Genomic DNA, 12,048 nt, shown 5'->3' on the forward strand with positions numbered 1-12,048 from the left:
TACTACTTTACCTTCCAAAGGAAAAAAGGCATTTAATCTATCTACAGCCATTTCTGCAAGGTACAATACTTGTAATATAGCCATGTTATATGCTTTGGCTGGCAGATCTGATACGTCGGGGGGTAAGGAATTAGTAGATCACCTGTGACAGTCTGTTCCTCATCCCCAGGTAAAGGAGGTTATGTAATATAGCCATGTTATATGCTTTGGCTGGCAGATCTGATACGTCGGGGGGGTAAGGAATTAGTAGATCACCTGTGACAGTCTGTTCCTCATCCCCAGGTAATGGAGGTTATGTAATATAGCCATGTTATATGCTTTGGCTGGCAGATCGGTTACATTGGGGGGTAAGGAATTAGTAGATCACCTGTGACAGTCTGTTCCTCATCCCCAGGTAATGGAGGTTATGTAATATAGCCATGTTATATGCTTTGGCTCGCAGATCGGTTACATTGGGGGGTAAGGAATTAGTAGATCACCTGTGACAGTCTGTTCCTCATCCCCAGGTAATGGAGGTTATGTAATATAGCCATGTTATAAGCTTTGGCTGGCAGATCGGTTACATTGGGGGGTAAGGAAATAGTAGATCACCTGTGACAGTCTGTTCCTCATCCCCAGGTAAAGGAGGTTATGTAATATAGCCATGTTATATGCTTTGGCTGGCAGATCGGTTACATTGGGGGGTAAGGAATTAGTAGATCACCTGTGACAGTCTGTTCCTCATCCCCAGGTAATGGAGGTTATGTAATATAGCCATGTTATATGCTTTGGCTGGCAGATCGGTTACATTGGGGGGTAAGGAATTAGTAGATCACCTGTGACAGTCTGTTCCTCATCCCCAGGTAATAGAGGTTATGTAATATAGCCATGTTATAAGCTTTGGCTGGCAGATCGGTTACATTGGGGGGTAAGGAATTAGTAGATCACCTGTGACAGTCTGTTCCTCATCCCCAGGTAATGGAGGTTATGTAATATAGCCATGTTATATGCTTTGGCTGGCAGATCGGTTACATTGGGGGGTAAGGAATTAGTAGATCACCTGTGACAGTCTGTTCCTCATCCCCAGGTAATAGAGGTTATGTAATATAGCCATGTTATATGCTTTGGCTGGCAGATCGGTTACATTGGGGGGTAAGGAATTAGTAGATCACCTGTGACAGTCTGTTCCTCATCCCCAGGTAATGGAGGTTATGTAATATAGCCATGTTATATGCTTTGGCTGGCAGATCGGTTACATTGGGGGGTAAGGAATTAGTAGATCACCTGTGACAGTCTGTTCCTCATCCCCAGGTAATGGAGGTTATGTAATATAGCCATGTTATATGCTTTGGCTCGCAGATCGGTTACATTGGGGGGTAAGGAATTAGTAGATCACCTGTGACAGTCTGTTCCTCATCCCCAGGTAATGGAGGTTATGTAATATAGCCATGTTATAAGCTTTGGCTGGCAGATCGGTTACATTGGGGGGTAAGGAAATAGTAGATCACCTGTGACAGTCTGTTCCTCATCCCCAGGTAAAGGAGGTTATGTAATATAGCCATGTTATATGCTTTGGCTGGCAGATCGGTTACATTGGGGGGTAAGGAATTAGTAGATCACCTGTGACAGTCTGTTCCTCATCCCCAGGTAATGGAGGTTATGTAATATAGCCATGTTATATGCTTTGGCTGGCAGATCGGTTACATTGGGGGGTAAGGAATTAGTAGATCACCTGTGACAGTCTGTTCCTCATCCCCAGGTAATGGAGGTTATGTAATATAGCCATGTTATATGCTTTGGCTGGCAGATCGGATACGTCGGGGGGTAAGGAATTAGTAGATCACCTGTGACAGTCTCTTCCTCATCCCCAGGTAATGGAGGTTATGTAATATAGCCATGTTATATGCTTTGGCTGGCAGATCGGTTACATTGGGGGGTAAGGAATTAGTAGATCACCTGTGACAGTCTGTTCCTCATCCCCAGGTAATGGAGGTTATGTAATATAGCCATGTTATATGCTTTGGCTGGCAGATCGGTTACATTGGGGGGTAAGGAATTAGTAGATCACCTGTGACAGTCTCTTCCTCATCCCCAGGTAATGGAGGTTATGTAATATAGCCATGTTATATGCTTTGGCTGGCAGATCGGTTACATTGGGGGGTAAGGAATTAGTAGATCACCTGTGACAGTCTCTTCCTCATCCCCAGGTAATGGAGGTTATGTAATATAGCCATGTTATATGCTTTGGCTGGCAGATCGGTTACATTGGGGGGGTAAGGAATTAGTAGATCACCTGTGACAGTCTCTTCCTCATCCCCAGGTAATGGAGGTTATGGAATAATAACAGTTGGATAGAAGCTTGCACTATACACAGCTGCATCTGTTGCAGAGTTATGGACATCCTGTAAATCAGCTACTTCTAACATTCCTCTAATATTATACATTCCCAAACTGAGAGGGAGACGCCTGCAGCTGCTGCAGCCATGTCCAGCCTGCTCCAACTTAGGGATTACAAAGACATAAAAATAGGGACATAAGGTAAAGCGCTGAAAATGAATTGCTTTTATAGATTTTGCTAATAAATTTTTTATTATTTTTATTCATTTTAAATCCATAAATTGGGGCAACTGGTGTTTTTAAACCTTTCTTGATTCTCAGGCCTGTGACCCAAAGTCACCAGCACGATTTTGGTTATTTAGCCATTAGATTTAAAGCTGCAACAGCAGCTGAACTGTGGAAATGGCACCAGTGACGGCAATACGCAGGCTAATTCATTTGGGTCACACAGTGCAAACAAAAAAGTGCGTTCTCACAGTATAGTGCACTAGGGACCATAGATTCTTTAAAACTTAATGCTATACTAATTTATTGGAAAAAGGAGTTATGGTAAAACTTACCCTTGTTAACTCTCTCTCTTCGAAGTCCATAGGATCCACAGGGAGACACTGGGGTGTAGGAGGACCGGACACCAACAGCAAAGCTTTCCAATCCCAGGAAGCTCCGGTCCTTACCCCCTATACCCCGCCCACAGCCTGAGGGCAACTCAGTTTTGTTAACAACCCCAAGGCAGGAGCAGGACAGGAGAGAAGGAGGACTGGGACACTGAGGAATCACACTCTCATACAGGGAAGGAAACCGGTGACCAAGAGAATAAGCCCATAGAAGCCAGATGAGTCAGGGCGGGTGCCCTGTGGATCCTATGGTCTTTGAAGAAAGAGCGATAACAAGGGTAAGTTTTACCATAACTCTCCTTTTCTTCTTCAGGGTCCATAGGGTTCCACAGGGAGACAATGGGGATGTCCCAAAGTAGTTGTTTAAGGGTGGGGACACTCCTGAGCGGAGAGGAGAAACCAGCGCCCGAAGGAAGCGTCCTGAGAGACAAATGTATTAACGGCATAGAACCTAAGAAAGGTATGGACAGAATACTAAGGCTGCCTTGCATAGTTGTTCAGCTGAGGCTCCACATCGAACTGCCCACGAGGGACCCACAGAGCGAGTAGAATAAGCAGTTACTGTAGCCGGCACAGAAAGGCCAGTCTGCATGTAAGCCTATGAGATAGTCATGCAGATCCATCTGGCCAGAGTGTTTGTTAGCTGCCATCCCTTCTTATGGAATCCATATAGGATGAAGAGGGAGTCAGATTTCCTGATGGAACTAGTAGATCTTCAGAGCACGGACCACATTCAAAAGAGGCCTCACCTGCCGAGAGGTCTGGTGATTGAAAGGCTGGAACCACAATATCCTCATTAAGGTGGAAATGAGAAACCACCTTGGGAAGGAAGCCTGGGCGAGTTCTAAGAACAGTCCTGTCCTGATGAAAGATCAAAAAGGGGGAGCAACATGAAAGTGCCCCTAAATCCGATACCCTACGGGCAGATGCTATAGTCAGAAAAAACAGTCTTTGTAGTGAACCACTTGACATCTATCGATTCCAGGGGTTAAAATGGAGGTTGCTTAAGTGCGTGGAGAACCACTGACAAATCCCATGGAGCCACAGAAGGGACAAAGGTCTGGAAAACAAAGCTAAAATATCCCTTAGCCCTTAGGAGGGATGTCTCAAAAGCAAAGTCGTTAAAGACAGACAGGCCAGCTCCAAATGTAGACAGGGACCCTGAGACAATGGCGTCTGGGCCAAGCTGGATCTACCAACAGGACTGTGCCCCCTTCCTGTTTGAACTTCCAAAGAACCAGAGGAAGGGATATTGGAGGGAAGAGGTAAACCAAATGGAAGGTCCACTTTTTAGATAATGCGTAGACGAAGGCCGCGTTGGGATCCTTTGTCCTGGCTCCATACACTGGAAGTTTGTGGTTGTGTCTTGAGGCCATGAGGTCCACATTCGGTAGAGCCCATTTGTCCACCAGGAGTTGAAAAACTTCTGGATGTAGAGACCACTCTCCTGCAAGCACGTCGTGATGGCTGAGGAAATCCGTTTCCCAATAGAGAATTCCTGGGATGAACACTGTGGAGATGGTGTTCGGCCCATGTGAGAATGCGGGACACTTCTGCCATTGCTGTCTGACTACGCCTGGAATCCATTCAGAGTGACTGCAGCGCTTGGGGACTGCACGAAATGTCCGGAAGTGCCGGGCACACCCCCTAGAGTGACGATAAGGGGACGTTCAAAGACGCCCACTTTTCAGGCCGGAGCACGCAGAAGTGCCCTTGCTCTAGGTCCATGTTCTAGTATTGTAGTATAGCAGACCGGAGATATTGTTGATGAGAAGGCGCTATGGGTACATGTAGGTAAGCGTCCTGAATGTCCAGAGACACCATAAAGTCCCCAGGCTCCATAGCTAGGATAATAGAGCGGAGGGTTTCCATACGAAACCTGGGCACCCTGATAAACTTGTTCAGAGACTGAATGGCCTTTTGGAGCAGCAGGGCCTTGCTTGGGTCCGATGGAGGTCCTGTGCAAAAGAACTGCTGGGGGGGACGCCTCAGGAAGTATAGGGCATATCCATGGGAGACCACTTCTCTTACCCAGGCGTCTGATGTGGTCTGATGCCATAACTGGGCGAACTGAAGAAGTCGGCTTGTCCTCAGATTTGGTAGGTGGAGTCTAGTTGCCCAGGTCTATTTGGTCCTAGGCTTGGAGGCCTTAGTTGGTTCCTGATGCCTTGGAAAGGACTGACCTTTAGCTTTTCCTTGAGGACGAAAGGATGACATATGAGGCTTGGCATTATATGGAGCGGGCAGAAACGCCGTCTTGGAAGCTACCAAGGTAGTCACAAATTTGTCTAATTCTGGGCCAAACAGGATATCTCCAGAATAAGGCAGAGACTCCAGAGCCTTTTTAGAGACCGAATCTGCCTTCCATGAGCGGAGCCAAACTATACGGCGGGCTACTACGGAAATGGCAGATGCCTTGGAGGCTAGGAGAGCCGTATCAAGAGCTGCTTCACCCAAATAGGAGGCTGCATCTCTATGACAGCTGTTCTCTCGAAGCATCAGAGGGAAAGGTCTCTTCTAGGGCCTCTGCCCAACTCTCAATGGCTTTTGCCACCCAGGCCGTAGCCCTGGCAGGACGAGTAATACATTTCAGACAAGCTTCTATCCTTCTATCCGTAGTCTCCCCTAAGGAGGTTGCAGTATGGATAGGTAACGGAGCGTTCTTACCTAGATGTGTCACGTGGGAATCCACTGCTGGGGAACTTCCCATTAGTGCAATCAGTAGCGGGAAGAGGGTAAAAGGAACCTAAACGTTTAGGCAGCTGAAATCTGTTACTATGTATATTCCATGTGTCACACATGTGATCAGATAGCTGGTCAGAGTGAGGAAACACTGGTGTGGCCGGAGGCCGACCACACGTGATTAAAATGGATATCAAGGCATTGAGGGGATTAACCCTCATGCCATTGCGCCATTTTTAAAAGGACAGTGTAAAGGCACACTGCACATGGTTTATAATAAACTGTATTAAAGTATATATGTATTGCTGTAATGCACTGCAGCTGATCTGCAATGCATAAGTGCATGAAGCAACGTATATTTAATAGGCTATGCACTATATGGTTTAAATGTATATTTTGTAGAGAAAATGCACTTATAAGGAATGCATAAGTTGTTTTGTTTTAGAAGGCTGTAACATTTAAGTCAAAAGGCCTGAGACTATCTCCTGAGTGTGTGCATTTCTGGGGGAAAAATTTGTTTTGTCATGATTGTTGCAGAAACTAGATGCTAATTGTCATTCCCTTAGCAGGAGGTCTGATGAATAGGAATGACTGGAAGTTCTCTGTGTAAAGGTGTGAATGGTGTCATATAGCAAAAAACTTCATGTACAGAACTTCCTTTGAAAAGACAATCTGTTTTTAGGAACCTTTTATATGTCACTGAATGTGTTAAGGTTGGAAATGCCAAACTGATTGATGAATGTCATTTACTATTTTCTGTAAAAGGTTATATCAACATTTTAGAAGACAGTATAATGTATGATAAATCAGTTTGTGTATAAAGTTTGGATGGTGGATTAGGAGGGAGGATATGGAGTGACTCCTTTGAAATGTAATATGTTGTTAATTTATGTTTTCTGAGCTAGAATGATTGGCTGGAAGGAGCACAGGGTGGATTTGCCCCCCTGTGATGTTGTGTGTAAGAGTGACATAAAAAGAGGGACTGTGAGCCCTGTATGTGTACAACCCTGTAACTTCTATGAGGAGAAGAGCTGCTGATAAGATTCCTGTATGTAGTACATCCTTGTGAATCCTGTGTGGAGAAGAATTGCTGTAACCTCTTATGTATGCTGATTATTCCCCTTCAATCTGAAGGGAGGGTCTTTTTTAAGACTGAGAGCAATAAACATCTTTGCCTTCAAATTCTATTACATCTGTATCCTGCGACCAACAGAATTGCACAAAACGCTATTCCGTTCTCCTGCTGTTCTGGGTTAGAGCTCCGTGTCTCCAAGTTCAAGCCCTCTGCCAGCTACCGTGCAGATCTGGTCCATTGCGAGGGATCAGGTGGGAACAGCCGACACCAAACAGGAGGTGTGTCCACAGTTAGTCAAACGCATACGCAGCAGAAGCGGTTCCAGGTGTCGATGTAGGAGCCTGATGGTACGTAAAAAGCGGTTCCAAACGCCGATGGTAGAGTTTGGTGGTGGCAGCATCGTTAAAAACCCACGGCACAGTGGGCGGAGTCAGTGACAGGCGGTCACTGACGGTGAGTGGGAGTCCAAAAGCGCTAACCCGTGACCAGTGACGGCCTAGGCGAAAGGCGTCCGGTTACAACTGGCAAAACTACCCTTTGTCGTTTAAATAGGGGCTCATTTGCCTTAGGAGCCGGTTCTGTCTCTTCTATTTGGAGAATAGATTTTCGAGCTCTGACAAGTGCAGGTATATTCAATTTAGAGGGGGGCTCCTCGTCTCCCGATGGGGAGTCAGAGTGAGAGAGGTCTGCGTCTCCTGCCTCCCCAGATGATACATCAGAATCTGATAGCTGGGAGGACTGGGAAGATAACTCTGCACGCTTAGTAGGGATACTGGGTAAGGGTCTCTCCTTTTGCAGCATTTGTAAAATCCGCCAGACTCTGCACTGAGGTACAAAGTCCGTCTATCCATGGGGGAGGCAAAGGATTTGCAGGGAGTACCTGCTGTGGCCATCCCATAGGGGGGGCTACCACAGGGACCACTAGGTGGTCCGCAATTATTGCCAGCACCTGTGAAAAGGTAGCCAGGAGGGGGGGTCCTGAGGAGAGAACCCCGGGGCTGATGTGCCTGGGGCAGTATAACAAGATGCACAAGGACCATCCTGAATGAGGTCCTCTGAAGCTGAGCAGCACTTACAGGACACCAGAGTGGGAGCATCACGCTGCTTGTTATTGTTACCTCTGCAAGACACAGCTGCAAGGGTAATTATGGCACACAATCTGACACAGTGCAGTGAGCAACCCAGATGTATGCGTAATATGGCACAGTGTAGTGTGCGACAGCGATATATAGTATGTGTTAGCCCTCACAAATATAGGGAGATGTGAGGTACAATGAGCCCCCTATAACTTTGTATGCCAGAGTTATAGTAGAATAAAGGTAAAGGTATAATAGGAATACATACAGCAGCGTTAGTACACGTCACATACAATGCAGAATAAACAATATAACTACACAGACAGCAGCGCTAGCACAGGTCACACACACTGCAGGGTATACAGTATAACTACACAGACAGCAGCGCTAGCACATGTCACACACACTGCAGGGTATACAGTATAACTACACAGAGAGCAGCGCTAGCACAGGTCACATACACTGCAGAGTATACAGTATAACTACACAGACAGCAGCGCTAGCACATGTCACACACACTGCAGAGTATACAGTATAACTACACAGACAGCAGTGCTAGCACATGTCACACACACTGCAGGGTATACAGTATAACTACACAGAGAGCAGCGCTAGCACATGTCACATACACTGCAGGGTATACAGTATAACTACACAGACAGCAGCGCTAGCACAGGTCACATACACTGCAGAGTATACAGTATAACTACACAGACAGCAGCGCTAGCACATGTCACATACACTGCAGGGTATACAGTATAACTACACAGACAGCAGCGCTAGCACAGGTCACATACACTGCAGGGTATACAGTATAACTACACAGACAGCAGCGCTAGCACAGGTCACACACACTGCAGGGTATACAGTATAACTACACAGACAGCAGCGCTAGCACAGGTCACATACACTGCAGAGTATACAGTATAACTACACAGACAGCACAGGTCACACACACTGCAGAGTATACAGTATAACTACACAGACAGCAGCGCTAGCACATGTCACATACACTGCAGGGTATACAGTATAACTACACAGACAGCAGCGCTAGCACACGTCACACACACTGCAGGGTATACAGTATAACTACACAGACAGCAGCGCTAGCACATGTCACACACACTGCAGGGTATACAGTATAACTACACAGACAGCAGCGCTAGCACATGTCACACACACTGCAGGGTATACAGTATAACTACACAGACAGCAGCGCTAGCACATGTCACACACACTGCAGAGTATACAGTATAACTACACAGACAGCAGCGCTAGCACACGTCACACACACTGCAGGGTATACAGTATAACTACACAGACAGCAGCACTAGCACATGTCACACACACTGCAGGGTATACAGTATAACTACACAGACAGCAGCGCTAGCACACGTCACACACACTGCAGGGTATACAGTATAACTACACAGACAGCAACTCTAGCACAGGTCACACACACTGCAGGGTATACAGTATAACTACACAGACAGCAGCGCTAGCACATGTCACATACACTGCAGGGTATACAGTATAACTACACAGACAGCAGCGCTAGCACAGGTCACACACACTGCAGGGTATACAGTATAACTACACAGACAGCAGCGCTAGCACATGTCACACACACTGCAGGGTATACAGTATAACTACACAGACAGCAGCGCTAGCACATGTCACACACACTGCAGGGTATACAGTATAACTACACAGACAGCAGCGCTAGCACAGGTCACACACACTGCAGGGTATACAGTATAACTACACAGACAGCACTAGCACAGGTCACATACACTGCAGGGTATACAGTATAACTACACAGACAGCAGCACTAGCACAGGTCACACACACTGCAGAGTATACAGTAGAACTACACAGACAGCAGCGCTAGCACAGGTCACACACACTGCAGAGTATACAGTATAACTACACAGACAGCAGCGCTAGCACAGGTCACACACACTGCAGGGTATACAGTATAACTACACAGACAGCAGCGCTAGCACAAGTCACATACACTGCAGAGTATACAGTATAACTACACAGACAGCAGCGCTAGCACAGGTCACACACACTGCAGGGTATACAGTATAACTACACAGACAGCAGCGCTAGCACAAGTCACACACACTGCAGGGTATACAGTATAACTACACAGACAGCAGCACAGGTCACACACACTGCAGGGTATACAGTATAACTACACAGACAGCAGCGCTAGCACAGGTCACACACACTGCAGGGTATACAGTATAACTACACAGACAGCAGCGCTAGCACAGGTCACATACACTGCAGAGTATACAGTATAACTACACAGACAGCAGCGCTAGCACAGGTCACACACACTGCAGGGTATACAGTATAACTACACAGACAGCAGCGCTAGCACAGGTCACATACACTGCAGGGTATACAGTATAACTACACAGACAGCACAGGTCACACACACTGCAGGGTATACAGTATAACTACACAGACAGCAGCGCTAGCACAGGTCACATACACTGCAGAGTATACAGTAGAACTACACAGACAGCAGCGCTAGCACAGGTCACACACACTGCAGGGTATACAGTATAACTACACAGACAGCAGCGCTAGCACAGGTCACATACACTGCAGAGTATACAGTATAACTACACAGACAGCAGCGCTAGCACAGGTCACACACACTGCAGGGTATACAGTAGAACTACACAGACAGCAGCGCTAGCACATGTCACACACACTGCAGGGTATACAGTATAACTACACAGACAGCAGCGCTAGCACAGGTCACACACACTGCAGGGTATACAGTATAACTACACAGACAGCAGCGCTAGCACAGGTCACACACACTGCAGAGTATACAGTATAACTACACAGACAGCAGCGCTAGCACATGTCACACACACTGCAGAGTATACAGTATAACTACACAGACAGCAGCGCTAGCACAGGTCACACACACTGCAGGGTATACAGTATAACTACACAGACAGCAGCACTAGCACAGGTCACACACACTGCAGAGTATACAGTATAACTACACAGACAGCAGCACTAGCACAGGTCACATACACTGCAGGGTATACAGTATAACTACACAGACAGCAGCGCTAGCACAGGTCACACACACTGCAGGGTATACAGTATAACTACACAGACAGCAGCACTAGCACAGGTCACACACACTGCAGAGTATACAGTATAACTACACAGACAGCAGCGCTAGCACAGGTCACACACACTGCAGAGTATACAGTATAACTACACAGACAGCAGCGCTAGCACAGGTCACATACACTGCAGAGTATACAGTATAACTACACAGACAGCAGCACAAGTCACATACACTGCAGAGTATACAGTATAACTACACAGACAGCAGCACAAGTCACATACACTGCAGAGTATACAGTATAACTACACAGACAGCAGCACAAGTCACATACACTGCAGAGTATACAGTATAACTACACAGACAGCAGCGCTAGCACAGGTCACACACACTGCAGGGTATACAGTATAACTACACAGACAGCAGCGCTAGCACAGGTCACACACACTGCAGGGTATACAGTATAACTACACAGACAGCAGCGCTAGCACAGGTCACACACACTGCAGAGTATACAGTATAACTACACAGACAGCAGCGCTAGCACAGGTCACACACACTGCAGGGTATACAGTATAACTACACAGACAGCAGCACTAGCACAGGTCACACACACTGCAGGGTATACAGTATAACTACACAGACAGCAGCACTAGCACAGGTCACACACACTGCAGGGTATACAGTATAACTACACAGACAGCAGCGCTAGCACAGGTCACATACACTGCAGGGTATACAGTATAACTACACAGACAGCACAGGTCACATACACTGCAGGGTATACAGTATAACTACACAGACAGCACAGGTCACATACACTGCAGAGTATACAGTATAACTACACAGACAGCAGCGCTAGTACAGGTCACACACACTGCAGAGTATACAGTATAACTACACAGACAGCAGCGCTAGCACATGTCACACACACTGCAGAGTATACAGTATAACTACACAGACAGCAGCGCTAGCACAGGTCACATACACTGCAGGGTATACAGTATAACTACACAGACAGCAGCACTAGCACAGGTCACATACACTGCAGGGTATACAGTATAACTACACAGACAGCAGCGCTAGTACAGGTCACACACACTGCAGAGTATACAGTATAACTACACAGACAGCAGCGCTAGCACATGTCACACACACTGCAGGGTATACAGTATAACT

General features: G+C 46.7%; 1 protein-coding gene across 1 annotated transcript in view; it reads right to left on the reverse strand.

The window, feature by feature from the left end:
* CLCN6 (Cl-/H+ antiporter 6) overlaps positions 1-12,048 on the reverse strand; it is a 117,050-nt gene that overhangs the window by 68,675 nt on the left and 36,327 nt on the right. The window lies entirely within an intron of this gene.

This window comes from Taudactylus pleione, unplaced genomic scaffold (assembly GCF_031769625.1).
Source record: "Taudactylus pleione unplaced genomic scaffold, aTauple2 ptg000693l, whole genome shotgun sequence".
Classification (NCBI taxonomy): Eukaryota; Metazoa; Chordata; class Amphibia; order Anura; family Myobatrachidae; genus Taudactylus; species Taudactylus pleione.